The sequence below is a fragment of the Octopus bimaculoides genome, chromosome 13 (assembly GCF_046866305.1).
Source record: "Octopus bimaculoides isolate indiv1 chromosome 13, ASM4686630v1, whole genome shotgun sequence".
NCBI classification, from domain to species: Eukaryota; Metazoa; Mollusca; class Cephalopoda; order Octopoda; family Octopodidae; genus Octopus; species Octopus bimaculoides.
The window spans coordinates 26,282,451-26,295,662 of NC_142940.1; the positions used below are offsets into that span (position 1 = coordinate 26,282,451).

The 13,212-nt window shown below is 36.1% G+C and overlaps 1 protein-coding gene across 2 annotated transcripts in view; it reads right to left on the minus strand.

Moving 5' to 3' along the window:
• The window catches only part of LOC106871926 (uncharacterized), a 169,858-nt gene that overhangs the window by 14,593 nt on the left and 142,053 nt on the right, over positions 1 to 13,212 (minus strand). Inside the window, exon 2 of one of the 2 annotated variants that reach the window (XM_089361582.1) lies at positions 2,501 to 2,666. The exons of the other annotated variant lie outside the window; for it this stretch is intronic. The gene's annotated coding sequence lies outside the window, so the exon portion shown is untranslated. The remainder of the gene's footprint in view (positions 1 to 2,500; positions 2,667 to 13,212) is intronic. 2 annotated transcript variants of the gene reach the window in all.

A 13,212-nucleotide genomic window follows, 5' to 3' on the forward strand; every position in this document is an offset into this window, starting at 1 on the left:
TTCAAGGGTGAAATCTCCACTTCTGAATTTTGCAAACCATCTTCTGCAAGTTCTGTCATTCAAGCGTTCTTTCCCATAAACTGAGTGTATGTTTCGAGTCGCTTCGACTACAGAGTTTACTTTTTTGGACTCATAAAGCATTATGTGCCTTAAATGCTCTTTGGATACTTCCATGTGAGAAAGGGTTTTAATCAAAGAAATTTTAATTCTATTATTCTGTAAAATAATATTTAATTAGTTTAAATGTACACAAATGCATAAAAATAATTTTAAATTCTATTAGACATTCTAAAATACTATCAAATTTCATTCAATTTTAAAAAAGGGTAAAATCAGACAGAACTTATGGGATGACCTGATATATTAAATAACTATGGTAAAGTAAAACAGGAACCCAGCTATACTAAAATAGCAACCATAGCAACCCAGCTTTAATAACAAGAGAAAACAATACAGTGAAGACAATAGAAAAGTTTTCAACTGTCTTCTGAAAGATTCATAGTTTATGCAAGTTGCTGATAATTTTGACAGTTTGCTCTTATTTTGCTGGTGGTGCATGATAGATTAAAAGAAGAAAGAAAGAAAAAAAAACAAAACAAACAAAACAGCGTATTTGTGAGCTATCATCAAAGGATGTGAATCAATGCTGAACTCTCAAGCATGAATGAATTCCATAGAAAGCAGATATATGGGGGCGAGGTATTGAATTATTGCAAAGGTAACTAGAGCAATTGTTCAAACAAACTCACAAAATCATCTGATCAGTATACTCATCAATCACCAACTGATTCAGAATTAAGCATCAAAAATGTTATGACAGAGACAACAGTCTGAGAGAATATCTGACTTTGACTATTAACACAAATCATGTGTGACAATAGCTATCAGATAAGTAAAAACCATAAACATGCAAACTAACCTGTAAAAAACAATTCGACTAAATAGTGAACTGGTTATATTGTGTAGGTCCCTATCATATATCAGCATAAAATATTGCATAATATCAGTTCTATGTACAACCAATTAATAATGTTACATATTTCTAAGATGAATTAATCCAATCAGTATTTTATCACTGTAGTGATATTAACTTTATCATTTGTGCTTTACATCACATTTCAAGTGAGATACAGTTACTGACATATCTTTATGTTAGAGATGAACTCATGGACAAGGTTTCACTGTTCTTTTCTAATGTTCTTTTCTATTAGTCTACGCAAATGTATACATGGACAAATATGGCATCAGAAAATAAAACAAATACTGAAACATCACCATCATCAAAGTTTTGGTATGTATTTTTCCATACTAGCAACAGTCAGTATTACAGCCTGCATCTTCTGCCAGGCTCATCATCCTGAGATCAGATCTCATTACTTCCACTTTCAAGATGTGATGCCTTTTCAGTTTTTTTTACTTATTGTCCATTTCCATTCAATGTTCACATCAGTTTACACCTATAATGCTAAGCTGCTCTCTCAGCAAACTAAAGTAAATAGTGGACGGGAGAGAACACTGCTATTAACTCAACTAATATGTGTCACAGAATGGCATAATGTGAGAATTTATCTTGTGAATAGCACTTAACTATACTTAAATTCCTGTCATGCTACCAGCTGCTGTGGTTTGATTTAGCATCTCTTTACTTATCTTAATCAGGGTTTAATAATGTAACCCTTTAGCATTCAGATTTCTCTGTTAAATGTAATGCTTATTTATCTACACTGTTTTGAATTAACCATGCATTACCTTAGCTTCAAATTTTGATGCTGTGATTGTATATTTTTAGAATGACAGTGTAGAGTAGGTGCGGGATGCTAGTTTTGGCTAATTTGAACACAAAACGATAGACTATTTTGGCCTTGTATAGCCAGTTTACATGCTGAAGAGTTAAACCATTGAACCATTCTAATTGCTTGCTTCTTCCTTTTGTCACTGTTATTGATATTGTTGTAGTCACCATCAAGATGACATTAGAAATGGTTAAGATAGAATTTCAGATTAGATACTTTGTAATATCAAACTTGATGTCTTCTATCTCTGTTGAGGAGCATCAATATATACCAGTACTATACACTGGTTGATACAATTTACAACACTTCTATATTTTACAAATGCTGCATTCTCAACCACAAGAGAGTATTACAATTATTACTATTATTTTATTAGGAAGATAAATAGTACAGAAACAAAGTGCTTTACCTCACTGTTCTGAGCTCAGTTCATTCCAGAATTGATATTAATCTTTCTGGGAGGTACAATGTCAATCAAATAGGTACCAATAATGGTGAAGTTTTCACACTGTCTCTACAAAAACATGATATAACCATGTAACAGGTAGCTCAAATATTGTCCTTAAGCATGGTACATTAATTATTCTTGTTTTGGGGTTGAAGAAAAAAGATTCAGCAGTTTTTTTTTATTACAACTACTGTACAAGAGATGTGTCAAGTATCTTAGCGCTAATTAGTACTATGAAATTGACAAGTTTTTGACTTACAGTCTTGAGTTCAAGGTAAAAATCTATCTGCAATAGGCCAGCATCCAATCCAAATGGGGTTATTTCTCATCTCTTTAATGCTATGGAAACAAGAGTTGAGAACAACTCTGTGGATCCTGGTGTTTTGGAAATTATTAGCATTTTTATTCTTTTCTCTCTAGTGCAGCTGAAAAAGAAGGAAGAAATTCTCACCATCTTACAATATTTGGAAAAGGTACTGCTTAACTCTCCTGCCATTTATTTGTTACCAGACAAATTATTCAATAGAATGAAGTATGGTTATTATTTATTTCCAGTGACACCAACTATTTTATAAAGTTGCAATTACAATAGTGTTGATAATTGAAGAAAAAAAATCTACAAATTTTGATTAGCTGTCAATAGTCATCTTTCATTATGAAAGAATGGAGCAGTTGTGTCAACTGTATAGAAGATATATAATTGTTAGCAGTGACTGAAAAACTAATGTTGTCAAGGAAGTTGAAAGATTACATATTTGAAACAACAAAGTTGTTGGGCAAGAAATTACTAAAATGATAGAGAGAGGATATGAGTAAGAACTATCAGTGAAGTTTTAAAACCAACAAACTTGTCCACAATATATAACTGGTATGAACATTTTAACACACATGGAATGATGACACACAAAGCTACAAGAGCTACTGATCCTGTTCTGTACCAATTCACTCAAATAAGAACTTTGAAATTACATAGACTCAAAAACAGAGGGGACTGTACAAAAGATGGAATGCAACAGAAAAGGGGGTTACATTAAATCATTTAAAAAGAAAAGCATAAAAAAAAAACAGATGATGATGATACAATCTTCCTGATATAGGAAAACCTCTAGGGCCAATCAAGAAACCTAACCATCCAAGATCTCCCGAAACTTCAAAGGCAAGTGCTTTCTCTGTCATTCTCCAACTGACAGGTTTACTTTTAGAGTGATTCTCATACACTCTAACCAACTTCACACCCTCTTACCCACTTTCCAATAAATTCCTTCAGAAAGCTGCTCCCTCTCCACTCCCACGTCCCTTTTCTAGTGAAAGTTGAAAAAATTGATGAGAACTTTATCAGAGAATAAAGTCTTTGCTTTCGTACAAGTCAACCTTGTCCAATACACAATCTCTTTCAGTATAGACACCAGGCAGGGGAAAACTGCCTAAAGGAGGGCAGTGGGGAAATCATCACAGTGGGCTCAGCTGACATCTGGACCTGTCCTACATGTGACAGCAGCATTTCAACAAAACTACACAAGTCAGCAATGCCCAGAGATCAAAAGAGTACATGCAGAGCAGTTTTGTTTACAAGCATCTCACAATGGCCTGTCTGATGGCACTTCAGTGCTTGTGTAGTTTATTGCAACTTGTTACGTAGCACTGTTAAACCAAGGACTTCTGGAAATAATCCAAAATAATCAGTAGTCTGAAAGGTCTGGAACAGACTCACAACATCCAGTCTCCACAAGAATGTTATCACTCTTTCCCACCAATAATCCGCTACAAATCCCTAGAATGGAACATCCACAGATCCCATTGCCTGACTGGCAGATGAGTGTTTGATGACATTTTAAATGCCAGGTACCCAGTTTCCATTACTGCTTCACTTAGGACTGTTGCTCTGTCAAGAAGATGAGCTACAGAAAGACATGCCTCACAAATACTAGTTCACAGTCGATGAATCTCTGCAGGTGGTGCAGCCTCAGAGTGATTTGATTTTGGCCCCTACTACTGTCTCAAGTTCCGGTAAAATGGTGCTAACCCTCTGCAATTTGGTGGTACAGGACACCATGATGATGATTTCTGCATAAGCCAATATGGCTCTCCCAGATCTTGATCAAGAAGGATGCTCTCAAAAGTCCCAACTTCTTCAGCAGTAGCTCTAGTGCTGGTATATACTCAAGAGGAAGAGAAGAGGCAGCCTGATCAAAAAATGTCTGTGATGTAGAATGGGTCCCAAGAGGTGGTTGTTTACTTTGACTACCAAGCAGGTGTTGCTGTGTGGATTGCAAATGGGCTGCTGTTATCAACTTTTTGCAATACCTTACATCCTTTGCTGAGATCAGTGTTGAGTTATTGTGATAGGAGTAATGCAGTCCATTCATTCTGCGAAGCACTACCAGCCCTGAACAGTCAAATAAAGTGCTGCTCGAACACTGCAAACATCTGCTTAGAATCAAAATATGCCTACCGAAGTCATCAAAGACCTAAGTGTGGATTTCTTACCACATCATGCCCCTTCCACTCTACATTTCAGGCAGCCTTTATTCCCTCATGTTTTAGCACACAAGCCTTAGCTCTGACATCAGAGACTCTGTGGTTCATATTGAAAAAAAAAAAAAAAAAAATGTCAAAGCCCATCCTCACAATTAGCACATCAGATGTAACACTTTTACTAATAGCATCTTCTATACTCCAATCTAATCGACTTCTTCAAAGCAACCAACCACCAGTTGTTGATGACTGCTTCCATCAATCTCCACTTGACTAATTCATTAATCTGATCCTTGTAGTTATTTTGAATGCTGGTAAGAACACATTCAACCAGGTCCTTGTCTGTGGGTCTTATTTTAATCAACCAAGTCGAACTGTGAATATCCAATGTTATCCTTATCCACTAGCTTAACAAATACTCTAACTATCCACATGGATGATCCACTGTGGTTAATCCATGCCCACACTGGCACATGTAGGAAATGCAGTTGGCACCTTGGAAACATCTGAGCAAGTTTTTGAGGTGGATGCATCTCCTTCCCTTATGTGATAGTCCCCTTTGTGCATCTGAAAATACAGTTCCAATCTCCCACTAGTGATATTGATTAAGATGTCCCCAGGAAAGCTTCTAGATGTCTGAAGAAATCAAACCATCCTGCTTCACTTGAGGCTTATCGAGTATTTCCAGAACAGTTTCACCTACTGCTGGCAAAATTGCTGCTATTGGTCACTGGATGCTTATTTCTGACAGCATATACAAGGCTTGGTGGCAGGTAATGAGTAAAGGAAAGCTGCCTACCCTTCCCCCCTACACACAGTGAGGGCTCATAGAAACAGAAGTAAGAGTATATGTCAGAGAAGTTATGTGTGGAGTTATACAAATAAAAAGTTTGTTATATTTAATTTTAAGGTAATGAATGATTTTTCTTTTGACAATTAGTATTCATTCCATCATTTTGAATAAGTACCAAGGAATTTCATAAAACTTAATATAGGCGTAGGAGTGGCTGTGTGGTAAGTAGCTAGCTTACCAACCACATGGTCCCGGGTTCAGTCCCACTGCGTGGCATCTTGGGCAAGTGTCTTCTACTATAGCCTCGGGCCGACCAAAGCCTTGTGAGTGGATTTGGTAGACGGAAACTGAAAGAAGCCCGTCGTATATATATATATATGTATGTATGTATGTGTTTGTGTGTCTGTGTTTGTCCCCCCAACATCGCTTGACAACCGATGCTGGTGTGTTTATGTCCCCGTAACTTTGCGGTTCGGCAAAAGAGACCGATAGAATAAGTACTAGGCTTCTAAAGAATAAGTCCTGGGGTCGATTTGCTCGACTAAAGGCGGTGCTCCAGCATGGCCGCAGTTAAAAGACTGAAACAAGTAAAAGAGTATATGTAAGCCAGAATTCCTGATATTACCCAACGCTGCCGGTCATATGACGAGTAACACTAATAATAACGCTTTCTTATTTTGGCATGAGGCCAGCAATTTTGATGGTGGGGAAGATTGGTTGACGCCATCGATCCCAGTACTTGACTGGAACTCTATTTTATCAACCCTGAAAGAAAGAAAACAAAGTTGATCTCAGTGGAATTTTAGATCGGAATGTAAAGAGATGGAACAAATACTGCAAGGCAATCCGCCCCCACCTGCTCTAATCATTCTGTAGCTGTACTGTTTCTAATTTAAGTAAAAGACTAACAATTTTGTAGGGGTCGATACCATTGACCCCAATACTAGACAGATACTTTATTTTATCGCCTCCGAAAGAATGAAAATAAAGCTGACCTCGCAGGATTTGAACTGGAATAAAAACCACGAGGCATTTTGTCCGACGAGTTAACAATTCTGCCAATCCATCACCAAGGTTAGTTTTGTAAAAGAACAAAATTGATTGGTAGAAGAACATGTGGATGGAGACAGAGGTTAATATGTGACTCGGTACGAAAGTAGACTTGTCCAACGTGGAAAAAAATCGAACATAAAACGAGCTATTTCCTAACTAATACAGCCAAACAGAAAACACATTATTAACATGTGACTAAATATGAATTGAAAACAAAGATGCGAAATCATTCTATCGTTTTGAACACTTAACCTCTATCAAAAAAAAACATATAGCTTCTGAAACCAGATATAATAAACAATGATAAAACATAATATAAACATGATGAACATGCCCGAAAAATAACGGAGCTAACCACAAATTATATAGTTAGGCTTCGTTATAAACCGAGATTTATGATTAGATTTAATACACGTGTACACAATTGGTTACACACTACATTTCGATAATCTGTGCAAAGAATTAGAAATATAACAACAACAATAGTAAACAAAGAAAATGACAATATTATGTGAAAAAGGTATTGAAGGCATTTAGTAAGATGTAGGTTAAATTCCTATTGACGATGCAGTTAGTAGCTGCTGAAATCGACATTGATGGAAACATGGGGAAGTAATAGCTGCACTTGCACAATAACGAGTTGCTTCCCCTAGCATTGTCGCTTGTCTCGCGTTCTTTTCTTTCACGATCTTTATTTGGTTTAATTATATTTTCATATCCCTCCTCCTACATGGGCCTCCTTTTCACCATCACCGACACACACACACACACACACACACACACACACACATACACAAATGTACAAATTTCAGGCACACACACTCTCCACAAACATACAATTCTTCCCCTCATTCATATATATCTCTTTACGTAACTACACATAACCTTTCCCCACCACCATTGTATCCTAAATCTATCGACCTGCACACACACACACACACACACACACAACACCTTCACACCTATCTACCTGGCTGCCTTTCCGCAATGACCCAACTTGAAGAGACAACACACACACACACACAAGCAGACGACTAGACATGTCTGCTTCGTGTGTTGTCTACAGCCACTGATATTAATAGAAGTCCGTTTATATCAAGCATAGCTGGTGAAGGTGATCAAGTGGGAGTTTTGGTTATTTCTTTCATAACTCAGTCAGTAGCTGTACCATTAACGATCATTGACCTCTCTAAATCTATCAGCAGGCAGCAGGGGTTTATAACGTTACAATGACAGCGCTCTCGAAAGACGGCGGCATTGAGACGCAGGAAGACAGAAAGGGGAAAAGAAACAGAAATGTATATTGATGAAGAGAGAGAGGAAAGGATATGAATGGGCAACGATATAGAGTGTGAAGAGAGAAAGCGAATGAATGGGGGGGATTACGATGTGGGTATGGTGAAATGAAAAGAATCAAAACTGGGTCACAAATTTACAATATAAACAATGATTGTTTCTGGCTGAAATTGTCCTTTCAAATATACATTTAAGTTTACTAACAGTTACTTTTAAGAAGTCGATCGGTCCAGGAAAGTTTATGATAAAACCCCCAAGACTTGAACATGGAGAAGTAAGGTAACGATGAATTAACGCATGAAATAAATTACAATGTCAGTGCTGATAGTGACTAAGGTGGAAACACACACACACACACACACAAGTGGGTGGACAAACGAAGGAAGGAGGCATTCAACACATTTGGTAAGAATATATATATATATTAATATTTAATAACAGTATGATTAGATTCTATGCACCCAGTCCTCCGTATACATAAGAGCACGTACACACACGCGTGCATAAGTGAGCTGAAACATCGAAATCACTGTCAAATAAATATAAATAAATATGGTACCCCATTGGAAAGCATAGAGTAATCTTCAATATAATATCGAAGTTTCTATATATAACTTTACATAAGAAGAAAAAACGTGTGAGTGTGAAAATACACATGAAATGAAAATGTGCTCTGAGGAATAAACTAAGAGTGGCCACTGGCATGTATTTTTTGCACAAGATGAAAAGGGGTATATTAAGTAATAAACAAGATAAATTCTATATTTATTGAAAGTCGCTCAGCTTCCAGACAGGGTAGAACAATTGCTTTCTTGCAATTGGTACAAACCCAAATGGGAAAAAAAGACAATATCAAGAAGAAAAACTCTCTAAAACTGACATGCCATGAAGAAAATCACAGGCTGTTAGTCTGAAGACAAGAGTACACCTACCTAAAATGTTTCTGCCTTAATAGGCATCTTCAACACAGTACATGTCTTACATTATCTCCAGCAGATAGAATACTTAGACATATACAAAGAGTAAAGTATAATTTAAATACATTGCATCTATCTCTCTATCTATCCATCCATCCATCCACACACATATAAATATATATCTATATAGATACACACAAACATACACATACATATGTATATATGATAGATAGATAGATGGATGGATAGGTACATATATAAGCACGTGTATATGTATAGTACACACATGTACATAGACATACATATGTAAATACACACACACACATACCAAAATTCATATTTTTGCTTGGAGGGACTACATCAATTGTACAAATGTTTGTGGACCCTCTGCCACTTATATGCATTGGAGGGTGCACTGGACAAATGGAACAATCTTTGAAATTGATGTAACATCCACCAACCACCAGTTTCTTGATTGAGTCTGCTAACACAGGAAACAACGCAGGGTTTGTTATAATCTATTTTGATGATGAGAGGTTAAAAAAAACATGCAGTAAGAATATATGTAAAAATAAATAATACAACTGTAGAACCATCACAAGTTTATATACAAAACAGATTACATAGAAAATGTAAACACATGCAAAACCATCAAAGCAACACTTGAGTGGTTCTTGAATTGATGTTAAAAAGTGTGCAATTGTTTTCATCCTTAAATTTTTTGGCATGAGAATTTTATTAAATGAAGGCTAATGTCTCTTATCTTTTACTTATTTCAGTCATTAGATTGCAGCCATGTTGAGGCACCGCCTTAAGAATTTTTAGTGTAATGGATCAACCCCAGAACTTATTTTTTGTCAAACCTGGTACTTATTCTATCAGTTCTTTTGCTAAGTTACAGAGACATAAACATACCAACACTGGTTGGCAAATGGTGGTGGAAGACAGATACACACACACACACACACACATATATATATATATATATATATATATATACACACACGAGGGGTTTCTTTTAGTTTTTGTCTACCAAATCCGCAAGGATTTGATTGACCTGAAGCTATAGAGGATACTTGCCCAAGGTGTCACACAGTGAGAGTAAACCTGGAACCATGTGGTTAGGGAGAAAGCATCTTACCACACAGCCACACCTGCACCTTACACATACACACACACACACACACACACACACACACATATATATATATATATATATATATATATATATATATATATATATATATATATATATATATATATATATAAGGTGCAGGTGTGGCTGTTTTTGTAAGAAATACACATCAGCATATAGGTATGATTGCATGGTTAAAAAATCTGCTTTGTAAGTGTGATTCTGGACTTGTTCAAGGTGTAACTGAAATATGATATATGAAAACTATGCAGAAGCCCAACAGATACACACACATACATGCATGTGTTTGTGCATGCAAATATCTATTCATCTGTTCTTTTAATGTTTTTATAGATTGGACTGTGGCCATGTCTTTAGCTGTTTCAGTTTAATTACATCCACTTCAGCTATTATTTCAGTATAGTCTTTATTTTATTGATCTATGATTATCAAATTGAGGAGCTACACTTTTTAACACAAAATTGTTATTTAGATCAGTAAAGAAACATGATGCACTTCTACCTATAAGATGAAGAAAATACTGGGGAGGGGCCATTTCCCATTATGTTATAACCAGAGTTTGTGACAAGGCAAAATGGTTAGTGGCATTTCAGCCATCTAAATTCCGCCAAAGTTGACTTTGCTTTTCATCCTTTCAGAGTTGGTAAAGTAAAAACCAGTTGACCATTAGGGTCAATTTAATCGACTTTGCCCCACCCCTGAAACTGCTGGCCTTGTGCCACTATTTGAAACTAATATTACAATGACCTTAACAAAATCCTAGGATAACTAATCTCTTTTAGAAAATTATAAATGAAATAAAAGTTTAAGTTTGTGTTTGCATCAGTAACACCAACAAAGATACAAGTCTGTCTAACAGACTTTACCAATCCCTTTCGGCTTGTCTGATGACTTTCAAAATGATAAACATTAAAAATACTTTGCTTTCCTTACTTATTTAATCTTTCTGTGTGCGACACACTATTAAATGGTGGTGGTATATTGAACCAAGCTGAAAATAATGAAGATTAAAAGCGATTAAATCTTATCAACTGAAGATTTCACTCATAGCTGTTTGAATTCCCAAGTTCCAGCACACATCACATTTTCTAATTCTCCACCAACAATCATTGTAACAGATAGAAAAATGTTTAATAATAAAAGAGCAGACTTCATCAAAACTAGCAGTATAAGCAGGAGTTAACAGATTCAAAACAAAAATATGACTTCTAATAAATATAATAATTCTGTGTTCCATAGGTTCTATTGTGGGTTTTTGTCTCGAATTTTAGATAATTTTCTATCTCTACACAACCTCAACACACTTAAATTTTTTTTCCTTCCTTTCAGCTTTAGTTTGGCCAATTTTCCTGACTTTATCATTTTCAATCTTTCCATCCAGCTTTAACTGTTCCAATTCCTGTGACAGAACAAAAGTACCTTAATCCCATATAAAAATACTAGTTGACAATAGAATAGGAAATGAAGAACAGAGAGCAAAGAATGGGTCATTGAGAAGAAAGGAAGCAGTCAGTGGATAAAGGCAAAATGGTCAGTCAGTTGTCTGATAAAGCTTTTTAAGAACAACCAATCACAAATGATATGAAATAAGAAAAACAAAGCCTTTTACTCCTATCATAATACCCTGCAGGCTAAGTGCAACATCTTTCATTCTCTCCTCCCTGTGCCTGTGAAATCTTGTATCCCTGCTGTAAGGCTTTATTTCCACACACGCCAGCTTAATTTAATTCATCCTTAGTCGAAAGGTACCTGTTGTTATGTCCTGTTATTATTTTATTGTATTTGTGTAACATTATTCGTTTTTTTCCGTCCTTGTTTTTGTATACATTCGCTGCTTTCTTCCAAGGGATCTAATGCTCTTAGCTTAGTTTTTCCTTAGGGCTGGCCAGATTGGAGCAATATCGAGTATAACCAGCCGAAATTGCAAATATAATCTGGATCTCAACTGATGAAAGAAAACTCCAATGACCTGTCCTTGTTTTCTTTGTATCGTCTATCTGGATGTTTTGTTGTCCTTTTCTTGTATCACCTAACTGCCTGGATGTTTTGCGTTCTTGTCCCATTTTGTATTATATATATATTATATATATCATCATCATCATCATCATCGTTTAACGTCCGCTTCCCATGCTAGCATGGGTTGGACGATTTGACTGAGGACTGGTGAACCAGATGGCTATACCAGGTTCCAATCTGATTTGGCAGAGTTTCTACAGCTGGATGCCCTTCCTAACGCCAACCACTCCGAGAGTGTAGTGGGTGCTTTTACGTGCCACTGGTACAAAGGCCAGTCAGGCGGTACTGGCAACGGCCACGCTCAAAATGGTGTATTTTACGTGCTACCTGCACAGGAGTCAGTCCAGCGGCACTGGCAATGATCTCGCTCATCTCCATACATACACACAACATATATACAGTATATGAAGTTATCACAGTTTAACAACTATAGAGCATCAATTCTATTCTGTTATGCCTCTCAAACTTCTTCACTGTAATTTGGTTTTATTTTCAGCTGTGAACCACAACTATGAAACTGTCATTCCCATCTCTACAAAACATATTGATACTGTGCACCAGTGATTCTTAAGGTTTTTTTTTTTTTTTTTTGGTAACATTGTCTCTTTGCATTTACAAACTTTTTTCAACACCCACTTTTTGCTTCATATGCACTTGCATATCTACCAGTTAACATTTATCACTATATTCCAGTTTATAGTTGTATTTTCTGTGAGTTCACACACATATGTACACACATGGATTTCTCTGTCCATGTGCAAATTTACACGTCAGTTTACACACATGGATGATGAGCTCAACAAATGACACTTATAGCTAGAGCTGACACCATTCAAGCATCAACAAATTCATATATATGCACACACATAAGGATGTGATCTAATACTACAAGTGTAATGACCTCCTTTATTGCATGTATGGAAATAACCACAAATTTTGACAAAGACTTTTGAATTATATTTTGTTTATAATTTACATGCATAGGTGATACGTAGTCAGTTTTGTTTATTTAATTATTTACATATGAAAGTCTATTATTATTGTTGATGTTGTAATTGTAGCTCAGAATTTATCTTGATGCTCTATTTGAAGTTTAGAAGACAAACAACTGCACAAATTCTCCATACCATGACTTGTTCCCACATCCATAGACAATTGTACGCTGCCAACATTCACAAGCACTGCCATACATATAGGAGAACAACACACTATCGATTGCAATCTTCCATTACCAAAACAAAACAAATGATGCGATGTAACACATG